This window comes from Ceratotherium simum, chromosome 7, assembly GCF_057802395.1.
Source record: "Ceratotherium simum simum isolate JZ-2026a chromosome 7, ASM5780239v1, whole genome shotgun sequence".
NCBI classification, from domain to species: domain Eukaryota; kingdom Metazoa; phylum Chordata; class Mammalia; order Perissodactyla; family Rhinocerotidae; genus Ceratotherium; species Ceratotherium simum.
Window position 1 is genome coordinate 26,863,224 of NC_141906.1, and position 20,731 is coordinate 26,883,954.

General features: G+C 36.2%; 2 pseudogenes; one reads left to right on the top strand and one right to left on the bottom strand.

The window, feature by feature from the left end:
* The first annotated feature begins 14,788 nt into the window (after nt 1-14,788).
* Nucleotides 14,789-15,725, top strand: LOC106802428 (olfactory receptor 52A5-like; annotated as a pseudogene).
* Nucleotides 15,726-18,496: 2,771 nt separating this feature from the next.
* On the bottom strand, nt 18,497-19,705 carry LOC101390927 (olfactory receptor 52E2-like; annotated as a pseudogene).
* Between the last annotated feature and the right edge of the window lie 1,026 nt (nt 19,706-20,731).

The following is a 20,731-nucleotide window of genomic DNA, read 5'->3' on the forward strand; positions in this document are numbered from 1 at the left end:
GACAAGATTGAAGGTTAAGATACAACCACAAGAGGCAAAAGAAAAAGTGAGTTGAATGACAAATAAAGACTTAGAGAAAGACGGATAACACAGAAAGAAAGTTGAAATGGTATTTGCATATGTACACACGTATACACATCATTTATCCAAATATTTAAGAGTAAGATTTAATAAAGTCTTTGTTGGAGTACGCACCTGAGTTTATGTAAATTATTATCTTATTAAACTCTGGGCTTACTGATAGCTTCCATATTTTGTTAGTTTTTCTTTTTTCTACATTCCTGTCATTTATTTTATCTCCTCAACCTAAATCTCAATGAAATGGCCACAGTAAAATCATTCTATCTTAGTGGATCCTTTCTAGCCCAAGGCCAGACTTTTTGGATGATCTAGTTCACCTGCCCCAGGATGTTTTCATTTTCACCCACTCTAAATGAAATGAGAAAGTCATACAAATGTTGGTGCCCTTTGAAGAAAAGAGGTTACTGGAGGCACTGAGATTGATGCTTCATAAATGTAAAGCATAACATCAATAATAATAAAAATTATGTCCTTATTCGGGAGGCTGATTCCCAAGCTTGGGGTGACTCTTGAAGGATTGAGTTACCTCTAGGCAGGAGAATCTATGAGGAGGGCTTATCTCCCACTCTTTTCAAGATCCCTCCAGTTCTAGATTCCCTCTCATGGGCCCCACCTACAAGTACAGGTGATTTTATACAAGGCTTTGACAAGTCATTCTGGCTTTTTGTTTTTTATTATTATTTTTGTGTGTGTGTGTGAGGAAGACTGGCCCTGAGCTAACATCCATGCCCATCTTCCTCCACTTTATGTGGGATGCCACCACAGCATGGCCTGACAAGCGGTGCATCAGTGCGCGCCTAGGATCCGAACCTGGGCCACCAGCCGCGAAGCGCATGCACAGAACCGCTACGCCATGGGGCTGGCCCCATATTATTACCATAATGTTTACCTTGCTCTTATATGGTCTATTTCTCCAAAACTTACCTACCTCTTCTCTCCCACACCAGTCCTAAACATAATTCTACCTTAAATACTATCATGATAAAATTGAAGCTCAACTAGTATCTGTCATTTCGTGGAGTGAGGTATTTATTAGAAGAACTTAGGTGGCGGAGATAATAAAATAGGGGCCAGTTGTTTTGAACACAGATTCCTATTCTTCATGGTTCCTTTTTATAACAAGATAAGAAAATGTTTAATTTAGGGGAAAAAGATAGAGGTCTATGCCAAGAAATGAGAGATACAGGAAACTGGGTAAATGGATGGACTTTGAGGCCGACTACATGGGTTTGAATCCTATCTTCTCTGCTTAATGAACATATGAGTTTGGGCAAGAAGTTTAGACTCTGTGTCTCCATTTCCTCCTCTATAATGATCAGAACAATACCTAACCCAAGGCATTGTTGTGAAGATTAAAAAAGCTAATACTTGTATAGTACTTAAAAGAACTCCTGACATATAGTAAGAAATTTGTTAACAGTTTGTTGATAATAATCTGAGCTACTTAGCTAACACTAAATATTCCCAGGCTAGGATATTCAGTGGAAGATCATACTGATTAGAGCTGCCATGGAGATGTTTCCTAGAATTCACTCTTGGAGTTATAGAGGAGTCAATAAATGACATAATTTTCCTTGCCTAGATTTATCGACAATAAAGAACAAAACGTGAGTCAAATAAATGGCTTTCAGAACATCAGCATTATTACTCAACAAAAGCTGGGTAGTGTTTCTTGGCTAAGTTATCTTAACTCATCTCAACTGGTAAACTGGGCTTTTTCACAATCTTTGCTCTCTTCTCCACTCCTCCTTAAAATTTAACTTACCCAAAACCTCAGGCTTTTGGTTGCAGGAGCATAGCCTTGTTAGGAAACTAATGGAATCCACGGATTTTGGAGAGTGACACCGGGATCTGCAGTCAGCATTGTCAGGTAAAAAATAAATCTGTGTGTTTCTAGATTCTCCGTTGAATGTATTGATCTTTTTTATTTGTCCCATTGCAAATTGTCTACTTTCATAATTTCAACTGTATATAAAAATTCTTAATACCTCATAGTACATGTCCTGTTTCTCTCTCCTAGGTCTTTTAATGTGATTTCTGGCTAATTGATTTTCTTTACATTTTAAGAAAAAATTATTTTATTGAGGTCATATTGTCTTACAACATTGTGTAAATTTCAGGTGTATATTATTATACTTCAGTTTCTGTATAGACTTATCATGTTCACCACCAATAGTCTTGCTACTATTGTCACCATACATATGTGCTTCTTTACCCCTTTCACCCTCCCTCCGTCACTTCTGCTCTGGTAACCACTAAACTGTTCAACTTATCTATTTGTTTGTTTGTTTATCTTCCACATATGAGTGAAATAATATGCTATTTGTCTTTCTCTGTCTGATTATTTTGCTTAGCATAATACCCTCAACGTCCATCCACGTTGTCACAAATGGCACAATTTTTTTATGGCTGAGTAGTATTCCATCGTGTATATATACCAATCTTCTTTATCCATTTATAAGATGATGGGCACTAGGGTTGTTTCCACGTCTTTGCTATTGTGAATAATGCTGTGATGAACATAAGGGCGCATTAAGTCTCTTTGAATTGTTGCTTTCATGTTCTTTGAATAAATACCACCTAGTGGGATAGCTGGATCATAAGTTTTTCTATTTTTACATTTTTGAGAAATCTCCATACTGTTCCATAGTGGCTGCACCAGTTTGCATTCCCACCAGCAGTGTATATTCCAACATTTGTTATTTTTTGTCTTGTTAATTATAGCCATTCTCATGGGTGTAAGGTGATATCTCATCTTAGTCTTGATTTACATTTCCCTCGTAGTGATGGTAAACATCTTTTCATGTGCCTGTTGGCCATCTATCTATCTTATTGGAAAAATGTCTGTTCATAGCCTCTGCCCATATTTTGGTAGGGTGGTTCATTTTATTGTTTTGAGTTGTATGAGTTCCTTACATATTTTGGAAATTAACCCCTTGTCAGACATATGATTTGCAAATATTTTCTCCCATTTGGTGGGTTGTCTTTTCATTTTGTTGATGATTTCCTCTACAGTGCAGGAGTTTTTTAGTCTGATGTAGACCCACTTGTTTATTTTTTCTTTTTTTCTCTTGCCTCAGTAGACATGGTATTTGAAAAGATACTGCTAAGACTGGTGTCAAAGAGCATACTGCCTATGTTTTTGAAGGAGTTTTATGGTTTCAGCTTTTACATTCCAGTCTTCAATCTATTTTGAGTTAATTGTTGTGTATCATGTAAGATAATGGTCTACTTTCATTGTCTTGCATGTAGCTATCCAGTTTTCCCAATATTATTTATTGAAGAGACTTTCCTTTCTCCATGAATGTTCTTAGCTCCTTTTTTTTTTTTTTTGTGAGGAAGATCAGCCCTGAGCTAACATCTGCCAATCCTCCTCTTTTTGCTGAGGAAGACTGGCCCTGGGCTAGCATCCGTGCCCATCTTCCTCTACTTTATATGGGATGTGGCCACAGCATGGCTTGCCAAGCAGTGCTTCGGTGCGCTCCCGGGATCCAAACCGGAGAACCCTGGGACGCCGCAGCGGACGCGAGCACTTAACCACTTGCGCCACCGGGCCGGCCCCCTCTTAGCTCCTTTTTTGAAGATTAGCTATCCATAGATGTGTGATTTAATTTCTGGGCTCTAAATTCTGTTCTATTGATTTGTGTGTCTGTTTTTCTGCCAGTATCATGCTATTCTGATTACTAAATGTTTGTAGTATAGTTTGAATTCAGAGAGTGTTACATCTCCAGCTTTGTTCTTTTTTCTCAGGATTGCTTTGACTATTTGGGGTGTTTTATTGTTCCATGTAAATTTTAGGCTTCTTTGTTCTATTTCCCTGAAGAAGTCATTGGGATTCTGATTGGGATTGCATTGAATCTGTAGATTGCTTTAGATAATACGGAAACTTTTAACTATGTTTATTCCTCCAATCCATGACTGTGGAATACCTTTCCATTTCTTTATGTCTTCATTGATTTATTTCAATAATGTCTTATAGTTTTCAGTGTATAGGTCTTTCACTTCCTTGGTTAAATTTATTCCCAGGTATTTTAGTCTTCTTGTTGCGATTGTAAATGGGATTGTATTCTTGATTTCTCTTTCAGATGGTTCATTTTTGCGCATAGAAATGCAACTGATTTTTGTATGTTGATTTTTTCCCCAACAACTTTATTGTACTTATTGACAATTTCTAATAGTTTTTTTGTTAATTCTTTAGAGTTTTCTTTATATCTGCAAACAGTGAGAGTTTTACTTCTTCCTTCCCTTATTTGGATCCATCTTATTTATATTTCTTGCCTAATTGCTCTGGCTAAAACTTCCAGTACTGTGTTGAATAAGAGTGGTGAGAAAGGGCATCCTTATCTTGTTCCTGTTCTCACAGGAATAGCTTTCAGTTTTTCTCTCTCAATATGATGCTGGCTGTGCATTTATCATATATGGCCTTTATTATGTTGAGGTACTTTCCTTTTTTAGCCATTTCATTGAATTTTTATCATAAATGGTTGTTGGATCTTATCAGATGATTTCTCTGTGTCTATTGAGATAATCATGTGATTATTATTCCTCATTTTGTTAATGCAGTGTCTCACATTGATTGGTTTGCAGATGTTTAACAATCCTTGCTCTGCTGGAATAAGTCACATTTAACCACAGTTTATGATCCTTTTCAGGTATTGTTGTATTTGATTTGATAATATTTTGTTGAGGATATTGCATCCATGTTCATCAGCCATATTGGCCTGTGATTTTCATTCTTTGTGTTGTCCTTGTCTGGTTTGGGGATCATGTTAATGTTCACCTTGTAGAATGAGTTAGGAAGCATCTTATCCTCTTCATTTTTTCAGAACAGTTTGAGAAGGTTAGATATTAAATCTCTTTGACTGTTTGGTGGAAGTCACCAGATAAGCTGTCTGGTTCTGGAATTTTGCATTTGGGGAGGTTTTTGATTACTGTTTCAATCTCTTTACTTGTGATTGGTCTATTCAGATTCTCTATTGCTTCTTGATTCAGTTTTGGGAGGTTGTATGATTGCAAGAATTTATCCATTTCTTCGAGGTTATCCAATTTGTTGGTGTATAGCTTTTCATAGCATTCTCTTATAATCCTTTGTAATTCTGTGGTGTCTATTATAATATCTCCTCTTTAATGTCTGATTTTTTTTATTTGAGTCTTGTCTCTTTTTTTCATAGTGAGTCTGGCTAGGTACTTATCAATTTTGTTTATCTTCTCGAAGAACCAGCTCTTAATTTCATTGATCCTTTCTACTCTTTTTCTGGTCTCTTTTTTCATTTATTTCTGCTGTGATTTTTTTTCTTTCCTTCCTTCTACTGAGTTTGGGTTTTTTTTTTTTTCATCTTTTTCTAATACTTTTAGATATAGTGTAAATTGTTTATTTGAGATTTTTCTTGTTTTTTGAAGTAAGCCTATACTGTTATAAACTTCCCTGTTAGTACCACTTTTGCTGCATCCTATAACATTGGTATGTTGTGTTTTCATTTGCATTTGTCTCCAGGTATTTTTTTGTGTGTGTGAGGAAGATCAGCCCTGAGCTAACATCCATGCCATCCTCCTCTTTTTACTGAGGAAGACTGACCCTGAGCTAACATCCGTGCCCATCTTCCTCCACTTTATGTGGGATGCCACCACAGCATGGCCTGACAAGCGTTGCATTGGTGCAGGCCCGGGATCTGAACCTGGGCCACCAGCAGTGGAGCTCATGCACTTAACCATTATGCCATGGGGCCAGCCCCAGTCTCCAGGTATTTTTGATTTCTCCTTTTGATCAACAGCTATTGATCCAATAGCTGTTCAGTAGCATATTGTTTAGTCTCCACATGTTTATGACTTTTCCAGCTTTTTGCTTGTTGTTGATTTCAAGTTTCATACCATTGTGGTTGTAAAAGTTGCTTGATATGGTTTCAACTTTCTTAAATTTATTCAGGCTTGCTTTGCTTGCCAACGTATGGTTTATCTTTGAGAACGTTCCATGTGCACCTGAGAAGAATGTGTAGCTGCTATTTTTGGATAGAGTGTTCTCTATATATCTATTAAGTCCAACTGTTCTAGTATTTCATTTAAAGCCACTGTTTCCTTGTTGACTTTATGTCTGGATGATCTATTCGTTGACGTAAGTGGTGACCTTAGGTGACCCTATTATTATTGTGTTGCTGTCAGTTTCTCATTTTACGTTTGTTAATAGTTGCTTTATATAATTTGGTGCTCCTGTGTTAGATGCATATATATTAATAAGTGTTATGTCTTCTTGGTAGAATGTGCTATTTATCATTACATAATGCCCATCATTATCTCTTCTTTTTTGTCTTGAAGTCTGTTTTATCTGATATAATTATGGCTACACCCACTTTCTTTTGCTTGCCCTTTGCTTGGAGTATCATCTTCCATCCCTTCACTCTGAGTCTATGTTTGTCTTTAGAGCTGAGATGGGTCTCTTGGAGGCAGCATATTGTTGGGACTTGTTTTTCAATCCATCTAACCACGCTGTGTCTTTTGATTGAAGAATTCACTCCATTTACATTTAGAGTGATTATTGATATATGAGGGCTTAATACTGCCATTTTATCTTTTGTTTTCTGGTTGTTCTATATTTCCATTGTTTTTTTTTTTCCTTGTATTTCTGTCTGAGATTTCAGTTTGGTGGTTTTCTGTGATAGTTTTTTCAATTTTCTCTTTATTGATGATTTGTGTGACTCTGCTCTAATTCTTTTGTTTTGTGATTAACATGAGGTTTGTATAAGAGATCTCATAGATGAGATAGTCCTTTTTCTCACAGCCTCTTATCTCCCTTAGCCTATGCGTATTCCATCCTTTTCATCTTCCTCCTTTATATTTTTGTTGTCACAAATTATTCTTTTTTGTGTTGTGAGTTTGTGATCAAATTGAAGTGGTTATAGTTATTATTGATGCTTTCTTTCTCTTTAGGCTTTATGTTATAATTAAGTTTTTGCTAACCTATTCTGACATACAGCTGCAATTTTCTGATTATGTCTTTCTGTTTATCTCCTTGTTCAAAGCTGTGTAAATTTTTGCCTGTTTGTTTCAGGTAAGAGAGCTACTTTCAACATTTCTTGTAAGGCAGGTATAGTGATGATGAACTCCCTCAGCATTTCTTTGTCTGGGAAAGCTTTTATTTCTCCATCATATCTGAGGGATAATTTTGCTGGATGGAGTATTCCTGGATGATAGTTTTTGACTTTCAGTATTTTGAAAATATCATTCTACTCTCCTAGCCTGGGAGTTTCTGTTGAGAAATTTGCTGAAAGTCTGCTTAGGGTTCCTTTATAGGTTATTTTCTTCTCTCTTTCAGCCCTTAATATTTTTTCTTTGTCATTGACTTTTGACATGTTTAATATTATATGCCTTGGAGAAGGTCTTTTTGTATTGAGGTAATTGGGAGTCCTATTAGCTTCATGTACTTGCATGTTCATTTCCTTCCCTAGGTTTGGAAAGTTTTCAGTTATTATTTATATGAATAAGTTCTCTGCTCCTTGCTCCCTTTCTTCTTCTGGGATACCTATTATATTTATGTTATTTTTCCTAATTGAGTTGGATATTTCTCAAGGAATTTCTTCATTTTTTAAACATCTTACTTCTCACTCTTCCTCTATCTGAATCATTTCTAGATTTCTATCTTCAAGCTCACTAATTTTCTCTTCCATATAGTCTGCTCTATCTGTAATGCTTTCTACATTATTTTTCATCTTGTTAGTTGTGTTCTCCCTCTCCAGATTTTCTGTTTGTTTGCTTTTTAGGGTTTCAATCTTTTTGGTCAAGTATGCCTTCTATTCATTAATATTATTCCTGAGGTCATTAAATTATGTTTCTGAGTTTTCTTGTAACTCAATGAGTTTCTTTATGACAGCTATTTTGAATTCTTTGTCAGTCAGGTTATAATCTTCTGTGATTGGTTTGGTTTCTGGAGAGCTGTCATTCTCCTTCTGTTCTGTTGTGTTACTGTAGTTCTTCATGGTATATGAAGAACTGATCCTCTGCCAGCACATTTGTGGTAGTAACCATCTTTCTTTTTTGGGTATGGTTTTAGTTACTTTGGTTCTGAACTGCTTCTAGTTAAATTTGAAAGCCTGCACTTTCTACCACCACTGCCTCTTCTAGAAGCATCATCAATGCCTTCCTTGTGCAGCTTGTGCCTCTGAGCTTGCTTGTGCCTTGCTGCTTACAATGTCACTTCAGTCTCAGGTGTTGCCACTGGGTTCACCAGGCTGCGAGTACTTCTGCTGCTTCTGGGGTTGCCTGGGTCTCCTATTCTTCCCCAACTCTCTGTGGGCTCTCAACAGGGTCAGATTCTGCTGCCTCATGCACCAGTTATCCTGCTGCTCCTGGGTTGTTTGGGGTGCAGTTGGCACAGCTGCCAAGGATTCAGGGTTAATGGCTGTAGCTACCAGGGGCCTTGGAGACCTGGGGATTTGTATGCAGCCCCCACTGCTGGTGGAGCCAGTTTCGAGGGTGCCACCATTGGTGGCTGGTTCACCAGTTCTGCTGTGTTTCCTGAATCCTCTGATAGCAGGCCCCACCTGCAACCCCTAGGGAAGAGCAGGGACTAAGAAGCAAGAAGTTGTTGTTTCTGTATGCTTCTGCTGCCTTTGGTCTCTGGCACTAGCTGGTGTGTTTTGAAAACTCAAGTCAGGGCGCCCTGACTTTTTGTTTTGTTTACTGTCCCCTCTCTTGGAAAGACCAGACTGTAGCTGGGGAGAGGGAGGGGGCATGAGCTTGATCCACTGGGGGATGGGCAAGGAGCAAGCCATGACTGTTTTTCCTGCTCCCATAATGTCTGCACACAGTCATGTGGGCCAGATGCCCTGGGGAAGAGGCAGGGACACCTATTGTTTTTGTGCCCACTGCAGCAGTGTCTGCCTGCATTCATTTGAGCTGCAGCACATGCTGTTACTGCTCCTGCAGTGACCTCTCACAGGCACAAGGACTGGTTTCAGGGGCTGCCAGGGGAGTGGGAAGGAGCTGTTCTCCTAGTTCCACTGAGTCCCAGAGTCCGCTCACCTTCACATGTACAAATGCATGGATCTCTTAGGCTTCCTGTTGTGGTATGTAGATATTCCTCTGTTGGTCAATGGATGTCTGATTGTCTGTAACTTAGAGGGGAGAGACAAAGGGAGTAATCATGCATCACTCTATCATGATGCTGATGTTACTCTTTTTTTAAGTTTAAATAAACTTTTTAATTTTAGAATTCTCATAGTTATAGGGAAATGCAAATATAGTCTAGAGAGTTCTCATATAACCCATATATAATTTCCTCTGTCATTAACATTTTACATTACTATGGTCATTTGATACAATTAATGAAGCAATATTGATACACTATTATTAACTAAACTTCATATATTATTCAGATTCTCTTAGTTTTTCCTAATGTTCTTTTTCTCTTATGGGATCCCACCCAGGGTACCAAATTATATTTACTAGTTGTGTCTCTTTAGAGTTCTCTTGGTTGTGACAGTTCCTTAGGCTTTTCTTGGTTTTGATGACTTGACAGTTTTTAGGAGTACTGGTCGGGTTTTTGTAAAATTTTCCTCAATTGGGGTTAGTCTGATTGTTTTCCCGATGATTAGACAAGAGTTATGTGATTTTGAGAGGAAAATCAGTGAGATAAAATACCATTTATATTAAAATATATGAAGAGTACATACTATCAACATGGCTCATCACCGTTGATGTTGAATTTCATCACCTGGCTGAGGTAGAATTTGTCAGGATTCTCTTCCTCCCTCATTTCCAAGTTTACTCGTTGGAAGTAAGTTACAATGTGCAGCCCACAAATTAACCAATGAGAAGTTATATTCCACCTTCCTGAGGATAGGGTATCCTCATAAATTGTTTGGAATTTTTTTCACAAGAGATTTGTCTCTTTCACCCTTTGTTTATGTATTCAATCATTTATTTATATCAGTATGAACTCATGGACATTTAATTTATACTTTAGGTTATAATCCAATGCTACTGTATTTTGTAAAATTTTCCAGCTATGTACATTGTAATCTCTTTCAGTTGGTTCCTGTGTCCCTTTGGCGCACCTCCATAATTGTGTGTTCTTCTTTTTTGGGGGAATGGGACACTTCATGACTTTCTAGCATCACAAGATACTACAGCCTTATCTTGTATATCATCTGCCTGCACTTAGAATGTGATATTTCTCCTAGAAGCAGTGGTTATTTTAATTGGATAATGGTGTTAGAAACAAAGCTCTTGGTGCTGGATGTGCTTTGCTACTGGGGTGTCATTGTTTTAAGGCCTTTTCAGCTGACTGATCAAGCAAATACATGTGTATATGCTAACCTGTGCATATATAATCTATCTATCATCCATCATCTTTCTAAAGCCATACATTGTGATGTCTCTAACTTTAGTCTATTACCACATGAATTATTCTAGTATCCTCTCATGATTATCTGCAAACACCCACTCTAACAGTGAGAAAACTGGCCCCCACCATATACCATCTATTTACATAATTATTTAATAACAGTATACACATATGTATTTGTATTAGAATTGTTCACCTACAACCACTTGGGAAAAAGTTTATCCACTAGAGCACAGTGCTTATGTGTATTTATTTTTGGCTTTAGTCTCACAGACTCCACTCCTCTCCAAGTTTACTGAGATTAGCTGATTTTTCCACATCCACTTTAGTGAAGTTTTCTCCTATATTTTAAAGTAATAAGAATGAGGGAACACATCCCAAATCAATTTAATAGCTCAGGATTAACATAATAGCAAAAACAGAAAACATTACATGTAAATAAAATTATAAATTAATAATCACCTTGAATATAAATGTGAAAATCCTTAAATTTAGCAAATTGAATCCAACAATATACAAAATGTAGTATATACCAAGACAAAAAGAATTTATACCAAGAGAATAGAAATCATCTAATATTAAACACTCACTGTAATTAACCTCATCAACAGAATAAAGGAGGAAAATCATGTAATGTTATCAATAGATGTAGAAATAGCATTCAACACGTTCAGCAGAAAAGCACATTTAAAAAATGCTAAGCATATAGGACTAGAAGCGGCTTCCTCAACCTGATAGTAGATATATATAAAAACCCTCCAGTTACATGTTTTAGCGTATTAATAAGTGATGAACTCAATTTCTAAAGAGAGCCTTTTTTATTTGCAATTTTGAAAAACAACAATAACAACAATTGCAAAAAAACAACCTACAGCCAACATTTTCCTTATTACTGAAAGGGGATTGCTTTCCCCAAAGATCAGGAACATAGCATAAAACGTCTACTTAACAAGCTTTTTATTCATCATTTTACTGTACTCCCTAGCCAGTGAAATAACGTAAGTAAAAGATATAAAATCATACTAATTCTTTAAGCAGATAATCTTATGGACTTACAGATATGTTTATGGTATGAATGAATGAATTTGGCAAGGTGGCGAAATTCAAGGTCCACATACAAAATAAAATATACTTATTTATTTAGCAACAAATAATTGAAAATTTTAAGTTAAAATAGCAGCTAAATAATGAAATACTTTTCTTGAATGTAAGAGAGAGAGCACTGAGAGAAAACTGTAAACATGTTTCTTAACTGTATGAACATTGGTGTCAGGTAAATCTTGTTTTAAATTACTGGATCTGTGAACAAGCTACTTAATCTCATAAAAAAGAAAATTCAATGGTGATAAAATCTTTTTTGGAGATATTTTTTACAGTTATATGATGTGATGAACGGAGATGCATGTAAAACTCTTGACACTCCAGTGTTTTTGACTTGATAAAATTAGCAGCTGTCATTGTTGACATTTCAAATATAACCCTATAGAATATAGTTTTAATCTGACTTGAGGTTATTAGGCAAGTGTTGAGATTACCAGGTATCTTTTTAAGGCAAGCTGATTATCTCATTCTGGTGAGATCTATTATGTAATGACAATTATAGGGGAGGGGAGCATTTTTGATTGCTGTTGTTCTTTTCATGGCCATATTTCTAGGCACTTGAGGGGTATCCCAGACACAGAAAATACATAATACATATTTTTCTTTTGGTTGAATAAATGTATAATTCAGTGAGCTAAATTATTTAAGAAATAGTCTTCAATGACTTTGAGATTCTCTTCCTTATCTATATCAGAGATGAAGTCTACTGTTCTACAAAGGTAGCCTAGGTACTTTTCCTCTAGCTCACGCCATTAAATTTGTTTTTACACTGTAACCACCATCATTGCTGGCTGATTTTAAATATGAGTTATGAGGAGTCATATAATTTGTTCTCCTATTGTTTACCTACACATAACACAGAATCCCGTGTTGAAGAAAATACAATTCATAAATATTTCATTGATGATAGTTTTATTGAGAATACTTCACCATTTCCGAAATTTCACTCGAGAATATAGAAAAACAAATTTCTCTCTGTTTGATTTGTATTCTTCTTAGTGCATTTATTAATTCTAATTTAGCATAATGAAGAAAATGTCCAAACTCTACAGCCTAGGGATTGCTATCATTAATGTTAAGTATAATTTAATAAGAATTCAATGTAATTCTTTTCAGTTTTCTTGTGCAATTATGGGTTTTTCATTAATGACAACATACTATATATCCAGAGGCAGTATGGTGTAGTGATTAAATACGTTTGTTTTGGACCTGACCCCACTGCTTGTTAGTTTTGAGGTAATGTCTGCCATTTACCCTCTCTGTAGTTCATTTACATCAGCTGTACGATGGAAAATTACCAGATACACAGTAACAAACCAAACCATATTACATACTTTTAAACAAGTTGTATTCTGCTTCTACATATGACATATTATAAAACTTATAAAAATTGCCCATAATATAAAAATATTTTGTTAGCTGCTATGTTCATCAAATGAATGTAGCATAGTTTACTTATCCAATCCAAAATATCTGAACCATTCCCAATTACCCCTTTTTATACCCTCAGAGAGATATAGCATAGGGGAAACTTCAAATTATTTCAAAATATTTATTCATGAACGTTGTAACTCCTACCTGTTCATCACCCCAGTAGACAAAATAGAAATAAATCTATAGCTGATTTTACCTTTCACACAGATCAGAGTCAGTCCACATCAGACATCTACTTTTTTATTTTCTCAACCAGTGCCCTAAATATAGGCTGCTTCTAGTTTTTCTAGAGCCCAAGATGGTTTAGGTGAATAGCGAGAGAGCTTCTTCCCTGTTTTGCTCCTTTCCTAATCGCTAAAGACTGGAAGAAATGCTTAAAAGAAGAGAAAACTTACTTTTGTAAACCTGTGGTCCTCCTCATGCGCTGTCCCAGTTAAGAGTTGTGCTGACAGGAGAGAATGAAGAGAAGACAATGTTTACCATCCACTGCTACGAGAACACCAATATATAGGAGCGATCTAAGATGACCAAAAGGCCTGGAAAATCTTTCCTTGAGAAGACTGGGAAAAACTGAGCGAAGTGAAAGCTGTGTTTCTAAGCAGTAGTGTCATCTAATTTTTGTTGTCATCTTCACTTTGCAGATGAGACAGTAGAGATGGCCCCCAGCAATGATGGAACCAACTCACTTGGCAATCAGTTCAAAAGTATGTGTTGGTGTAGAGGAGGGGGATGTAACCTTATCCCACAGCCCTTTCTCACCAGGAATTTTTCTACGAGAGATCTGAGTTTCAACTTTAAATAATCTCAGAAAGACACAGTTGAGTTTCTGATATCATGAGTTAATTAAATCTGGAAGAAGCTATTCAGCAGTTGTGATCACCCTAATGCCAAAAAAGTAAAAACAGAAACTTTAACAATTTTTGTATTTCTTGTTACTATCCTTGAGCTATGGTTGAGGTTTGTTAGCAGTCAGTGATTTGGGGTTGAAAATAACTTGGAGATATTTAGTTTTTATTCACTTTGTCAACTGTTTTTACTTTTAAATACATTTTTTGGATAGTACTTTTTCTATAAATGTGTAAGAATAAATACGTAATTGAATATGATTTATTTATTTCTGTTGATCTCTAAACTATGCAAGTCACACACACAAAAAATATCTCAAATCTAATTTTTTTTTGATATCCATGGAACTCTATACTCTTTAGCATTGTTAGAAGCTATAAAGCAATCACAAGTGTGATACACAAAATTGAGAAAGAAAAAAGATAGTAAAAATAAATGATAATGTATATTTGAAAATGTTACTTACTTAGAATTATAAAGGAAAACAGCTGTAGTTGGATATTTTATTTCACATTTTAACAGAATATTAATTAAAACTCATCTTTATATATTTGAGAAAACTTTTACAATGTTTTGGTAAATTAAAGAAACAATGCTTAAAGTCATTATACATACTTTATAATACTCTTTTAAATATAAATTTGGTGAAGACATTTAAAATTGGTATATAAATTATTTGGCATTGTCACTGATGAATTTTTATTTATTTTATTGTGCTGTTGTACATATGCTCTATTTAAGGAAAAAGAAAAAGGGCCTTAAAATCATGTGGTACTTTAACTTACAGAAACTTTTAAAAACAGATAAAAAAAAATGTCCCTCTTAATAAATCAGACTGATGTCCCTTACCAGTAGAGGAATGCAATATACCATATTATTTCCCAAATATTTTTCCAGGATCATTCAAACTGCACTATTGATGCTCTTTAAAAATTTTATTCCTTCTGATCAGACTTCAAGATTGGAGGGATTTGACAGCATTGCTCCATCATGACACTTACCAATGGCACCTTCTTCAAGCCATCTATCTTCACACTAATTGGAGTTTCAGGTCTTGAATCAGTACAACATTGGATTGGGATCCCATTGTTCATCTCATTTATCCTGGCCATAATTAGAAATGGCCTCCTCATCACCATCATCCGCACTGATCATGGTGTCCGTGAGACCATGTATATCTTTTTAGCTATGTTTATCTACTGGCCTAGGACTGACTCTATGCATTACCCCTAAAATGCTGGTGATCTTTTGGCTTCACTCAAGGGAGATTCACTTTGACTCCTGTTGAATCTAGATGTATTTCACTCACACTATCCAGTGCATGGAGTCTGGCATTCTCCTTGCCATGGCCTTTGACCATTATGTGGCCATCTGTGAGCCCTTGAGGAATTCTGCTGCCCTTATGAAGAAGGTGCTCATTAGCATTACACCGTTGTGACCATTTGGGCATCTCTTATCATCGTCATGTGTCCTCTTCTAATTAAGTTGTGCCTGAAGCTTTTCTGAACCACAGTCGTCTCTCATTCCTACTGTGAGCATATGGCTGTGGTAAAGCTGGCTGCAGAAAATGTCAGTCAATAAAGCATATGGACTGTTTGTGGCTTTCTCAGTCCTTGGATTTGACGTGATCTTTATCTTCTTGTCCTGTGTCTTTATCTTCCAGGCTGTCTTTAAATTTCCACAAAGGAGGCATGATCCAAGGCATTCAACACGTGCACAGCCCACATCTTTGTCTTTCTCCAATTCTATATTCTCACGTTTTACATCTTTTATACACAGATTTGGCTTCAACATTGATCCTTATGTACACATTCTGCTGTCCAACGTTTATCTGCTTGTTCTGCCCCTGCTTAACCCTATTGTCTATGGAGTAAAGACTAAACAGATTTGAGAGACAGTTATCAAAATGTTCACTCCTAAGAGTTAAATTGACAGGCATTCTTGTGCCTCATACATTCTTCACAATAATATATCTAGCAATTCTTGTCACACAGAGTTGTCTGTGATCGTTTTTGCATTACTTTAGTTCCCACAGCATATGTACAGATTTTATAAATAAAACTGCAAATAAATCACATACACATTTTCAGACACCATTTCAAAACTTTTAATCCTTTTACCAAAGCTGATAACTTTTTCCATGAAACCTTTATTAACAGCTATTATTATCCTTTTTGATGTGTTCTATCCTTGGAACAGGGTCAGTTTTACAGAATGTTACCCTAGGTTTTGTGCTTTTCACCAACAACTGCTGTGACACCCATTCTCTTACTTTTTACTGCTAGATTATAAATTATGGATACATGGCCACAACTTTGTATTTTAGTCGTTGGTAACTTTCTAATTACATGAGATCTCATTCACTATTATCCGTTTACATATAACATGGTACAATGGGTATTTAAACTTTGATCTCATGTCTATTATTTAAGTCAGTGTGAGTTCTACACCATACGTTCTTGTTAGAACTCAATGTTTCTTTTGAAAACAAAAACTGTGTCGCTAAATCCTATCTTAATCCCTCAAATATTCTAGAAGTGACATCTTGAAGACTGACAGCTCATTACATTGTATGGAAATCTTTCATTTCTTTTTCTTATTGTACCCCTAGAGTGAGCAGAATGTGTTCTTGATGGATAATCAAGAGATAAGAGTCGTGTGTCTTCCCTGGCATGTTACCTACTAACTCCATGAATGTGGGAGAATCGCTTACTGCCCTTGTGTCACCAGTTACATCTCTGAGTTGCTCAAAAAGCAAATGTATTTACTTATGTATCTCTCAATATTTTCAAAGATTATATCTCTAATTTAATATGTATACATTACAATGATTTGAATTATAGATGTTAATTTTGTCTTAAGCATCTAAAAATCCTACATTTGCCTGTGTTGATTGATATATTGGTTCTTGAACTCAGTGAACACTTTTTGAGCAGAAGTATGTTTAAAATATAGATAGTTAAACTGCAGTGAAGTGCGGTCTCAGAATGCACATTTTATATTTAATTCCTCCAGAAGATCAAAATAACATTTAATGTCTCATAACTTTTTTCCAAGTTTGTAGACAATTTTTAACATTGTCATTCACTTTATCTTTTTCTCTACTCTCCCTTTGTAATTGGCCTGAAAATGCACATTATTCGCTGACGTGATATTTGTCCCTTTACTCACAACCCACTTTGGAACTATTTCTTTTGTGTTCCACAAGACTGAATTGTTATAGCTGGCTACTAAACAGTTTAAAAAAAAAGTGGCATTGAAGTCAGAATATTATATTTACTATTTTTATATTACAGTTTATGATTCAGCAGGATGCTATTAGTTCACATATTTCTTCCTGATCCAGACAAGAGGGTCAAAAGTGCTTTTTTGTGTTTGTGTGTTTCTTTGAGAGCATGTATTGGGATAGAGTGGATCTGCAGGTAGGAAACTAGTCTTGGTGCAGGAGATTCAGACTAAAATTATAAGACATGCTTCAATTTAAGAGGCACATGTAAGGGGAAACCAGAAAAAGAGACTGAGAAAGATCAGTAAGCAGTAAGATCAATGAATGTATTATATTTATAAAATAGAGAAATTGAGGATCATTGAAACTTATATATTAAACACAGAAGAGGGGCTGGCGCATGGCATAGCAGTGAAGTTCAGCACCCTCTGCTTTGAAGGCCCGGGTTCGCAGGTTCAGATCATGGGCACAGACCTACAACACTTGTCAGCCATGCTGTGGCGGTGACACACATACAAAAGAGAGAAAGATTGGCACAGATGTTAGCTCAGGGCTAATCTTCCTCAAGCCAAAAAAAAAAAAAAAAGAAGAAGAAGAAGATTGGCAACAAATGTTAGCTCAGGGTGAATTTTCCTCAGCAAAATAATAAATAAATAAAGACAGCACTATGACTGAACTCAAGTTTTATTTAACTATTAAGATCATGTGAGCAAAGACAGGACAAAGGAAACAATAACTGCAAAATGAATCTAAAATAAACTAGAAAACAGATAGAAATAAGAAAGTGAAAGTAAGCAACCTCTCTAGGCTGTAAGTGGTTCTTTCCTTTATGTTTATATGATAATCTGGTCTATGAAAACCTAAATATATTTTTGACAAATTCTAGACAAAAATTTATAGTGAAGCTTTTTGTAGTCTCATTCATTTTCTCACTTCCTTTCCATGTACACAATCAGTACTTAATCCATGGCACACCTCTGCATGTTTACAATATTAATGACAAAGTCATGGATATTATATATAATCCTTATGATGGAATGAAAATGACTGATTTCTGAAGGTAGCGAAAAAAGGAAAAGGAAGGAAAAATAAAAAAGGATTCAAAATAAGGAGGGAGAAATAAACAACAGGAAGACTTGGAGATGAAAAAGGAGCGAGAATCATCAAAAATATCCACATGCATGATATAGGACCCCTAGTTCCCAAAAAACACTACAGACTTTAGAAATCCTCCTTTAAATCTACTGACAGTAGTGATTTAAAAAAATGTCATACAAAAACTCTGATGGGCCGTCATTTACCAGATGAATTGTAGAAAAAGCTTAGGCGTTCACTGTCTCTTAAAGTACTTAAAGAAAGGGAGTCAAAATAGATAGTCCTTTCTGTTAAGTACATTTAAATTTATTTAATATAACAAGGTGTTTTTCTGTTCAAAAGTTTTGACCCATTAGGTGCTATTCCTTTTCAATTCCTTAATTTTGTAATAATATTATCTTCGCGTGGTCACAGATCTCCTTGGTTCAGACTCTGTATATGACAGGATTGAGCTTTGGTGGAACTATGACATAAGATTGTCCAGAAGTATATGAATATAATAGGGGACATTTTGGCCACAGTGATGTGTCATAAAGGAAAAGAGAGATGGTGTATAAAAAGCAAGAATTAGAAAAATCATAAGAACTACATGTGCTGAGAGACTTGAGTCAGGCTTCATGGGACGGAAGACAGAAAACAGCATGGAGTATTTGAACATAAGAAAGGGCAATGGCGGGGGGCGGGGGCGGGCTGGCCCTTTGGGACCAGTGGTTAAGTGTGCGTGCTCCGCTACGCCGGCCCGGGCTTCACCAGTTCGGATCCCAGGCGCACACAGACGCACCACTTGGCAAGCCATGCTGTGGCGGCGTCCCATATAAAGTGGAGGAAGATGGGCACGGATGTTAGCCCAGGGCCAGTCTTCCTCAGCAGAAAAAGAGGAGAATTGGCAGGTGTTAGCACAGGCTGATCTCCTCACAAACAAACAAACAAACAAAAAAAAGGGCAATGGCTATGATGTCTAACACTAGGATTGAAATAGCGCCCAAGCCATAGATGATATTGATCTTGATGCTGGCACAAGATAGGAGAGCGACACCCATGTGCTCAGAGTATGCATATGGTATGACTTGGTTCCCACAGAAGACCAATCACAAAATGAGAATACAAAAGGAATAATGGAAATAAATGACCTCACTAACACACCAAGACCAATCACAGAAACAACCTTATTGGTGAGGATGGTGCTATATTGGAGTGGGTTACAGATGGCACATAATGGACGTAAGCCATTGTGAAGAGAACTACTGACTCCATACCAATGAAGTTGTGAATGAAAAACATCTGGGTAAGACAGGCATCAAAGACGATCTCCCTGACGCTAAACCAGAAGATCCCAAACATCTTACAGACAGTAGCTATGGAGAGTCCCAAGTCAATGGTAGCCAACATGGCCAGAAAGTTGAACATAGGCTTGTGTAGGCTCCTTTCAGCCTGAATCACAAACAGAATACTGAAATTCCCAATGAGTGCAATCAGGTACAAGCACAAAAGGGAAAGCCAATCCAGATGTGGATTGTTTCCAGTCCTGGGATCCCCAGCAACAGGAAGGTGGAGGTGTGAAACTGGATGTCACTGGGAAAAGACATCCTGCGTGGTAATGCGTAAGTCCATGTTCCTTACAAATGTGTGTTTGCCAATCTACAGGGCAGCAGGTAAAACTCTGCAGTGTTGGAAACCTAGAGAAATAAGAATGTCATACAATTGCGCACATTCTCTTCCTCAATTAATTCACACGATTAGAAATGTACTACATAAAGAACAATGTGAAGTAGTGAATTCTCAACGAGAAGGCTCTGGGAGAAGTTATGCAGTAGATTGTAATAAAAATTTCTATATAATACACTCATCTTTGTTAGCACCTTTCTTCTCTATTAATTTGCCATGGTGTCATAACTGATATTTTGCTAAGGTTTTGCCTTAATACCTACTTCATTAGTTACCTTCTCTCATCAATAACAACATAATTTACTCTCAATTTGGATAAACACAGGGCTCTGCCAGTCCCTATAAATAGTGATTTATATTGATTCCATTTGGCTAGATGGTAACACACAGCTGTTAACACACAAGATGCACAACAAGTTGTTAATGAACACACAGGTTTATTAAAATTTAATCTAAAATATTAAAAATAATTCTAAAGGATTAAAATTGGTCCATTTGTTAATATGTATTCATTATTATTACAAAATAAAGAAGTAAATGTAGTCAAAATAGTGGCATCGACTACCATTTGTTGAGGTACTGCGTACTATCTTCAATTTCTGTAAGAATCTGGGCAACTATCATCTCTAATCTTTATAAACACATACAAGAGAACATTTAACCCTATTACGTATAGATCTGAACCTCAAATAGTTTAAAAGACTTGCCAAATGCTTGAAATGCTTATAGTTATAGAGCTATAGAAATAAAGTAGAGAGGAAAGAAGTAACTTGAAATTGAAAGAGAACAGAAATAAGGCAAAGATAATTCATGTCTTGCTCATGTTATATATACACAGCTCCCCCTCCGCCACATCCATTCAGACAAACACATAATCTCTTTTAAACTCACATCCATCTTAGTAAGAGATCAGATTCTTAACTATAAATGAGACAATTGTAATTTTC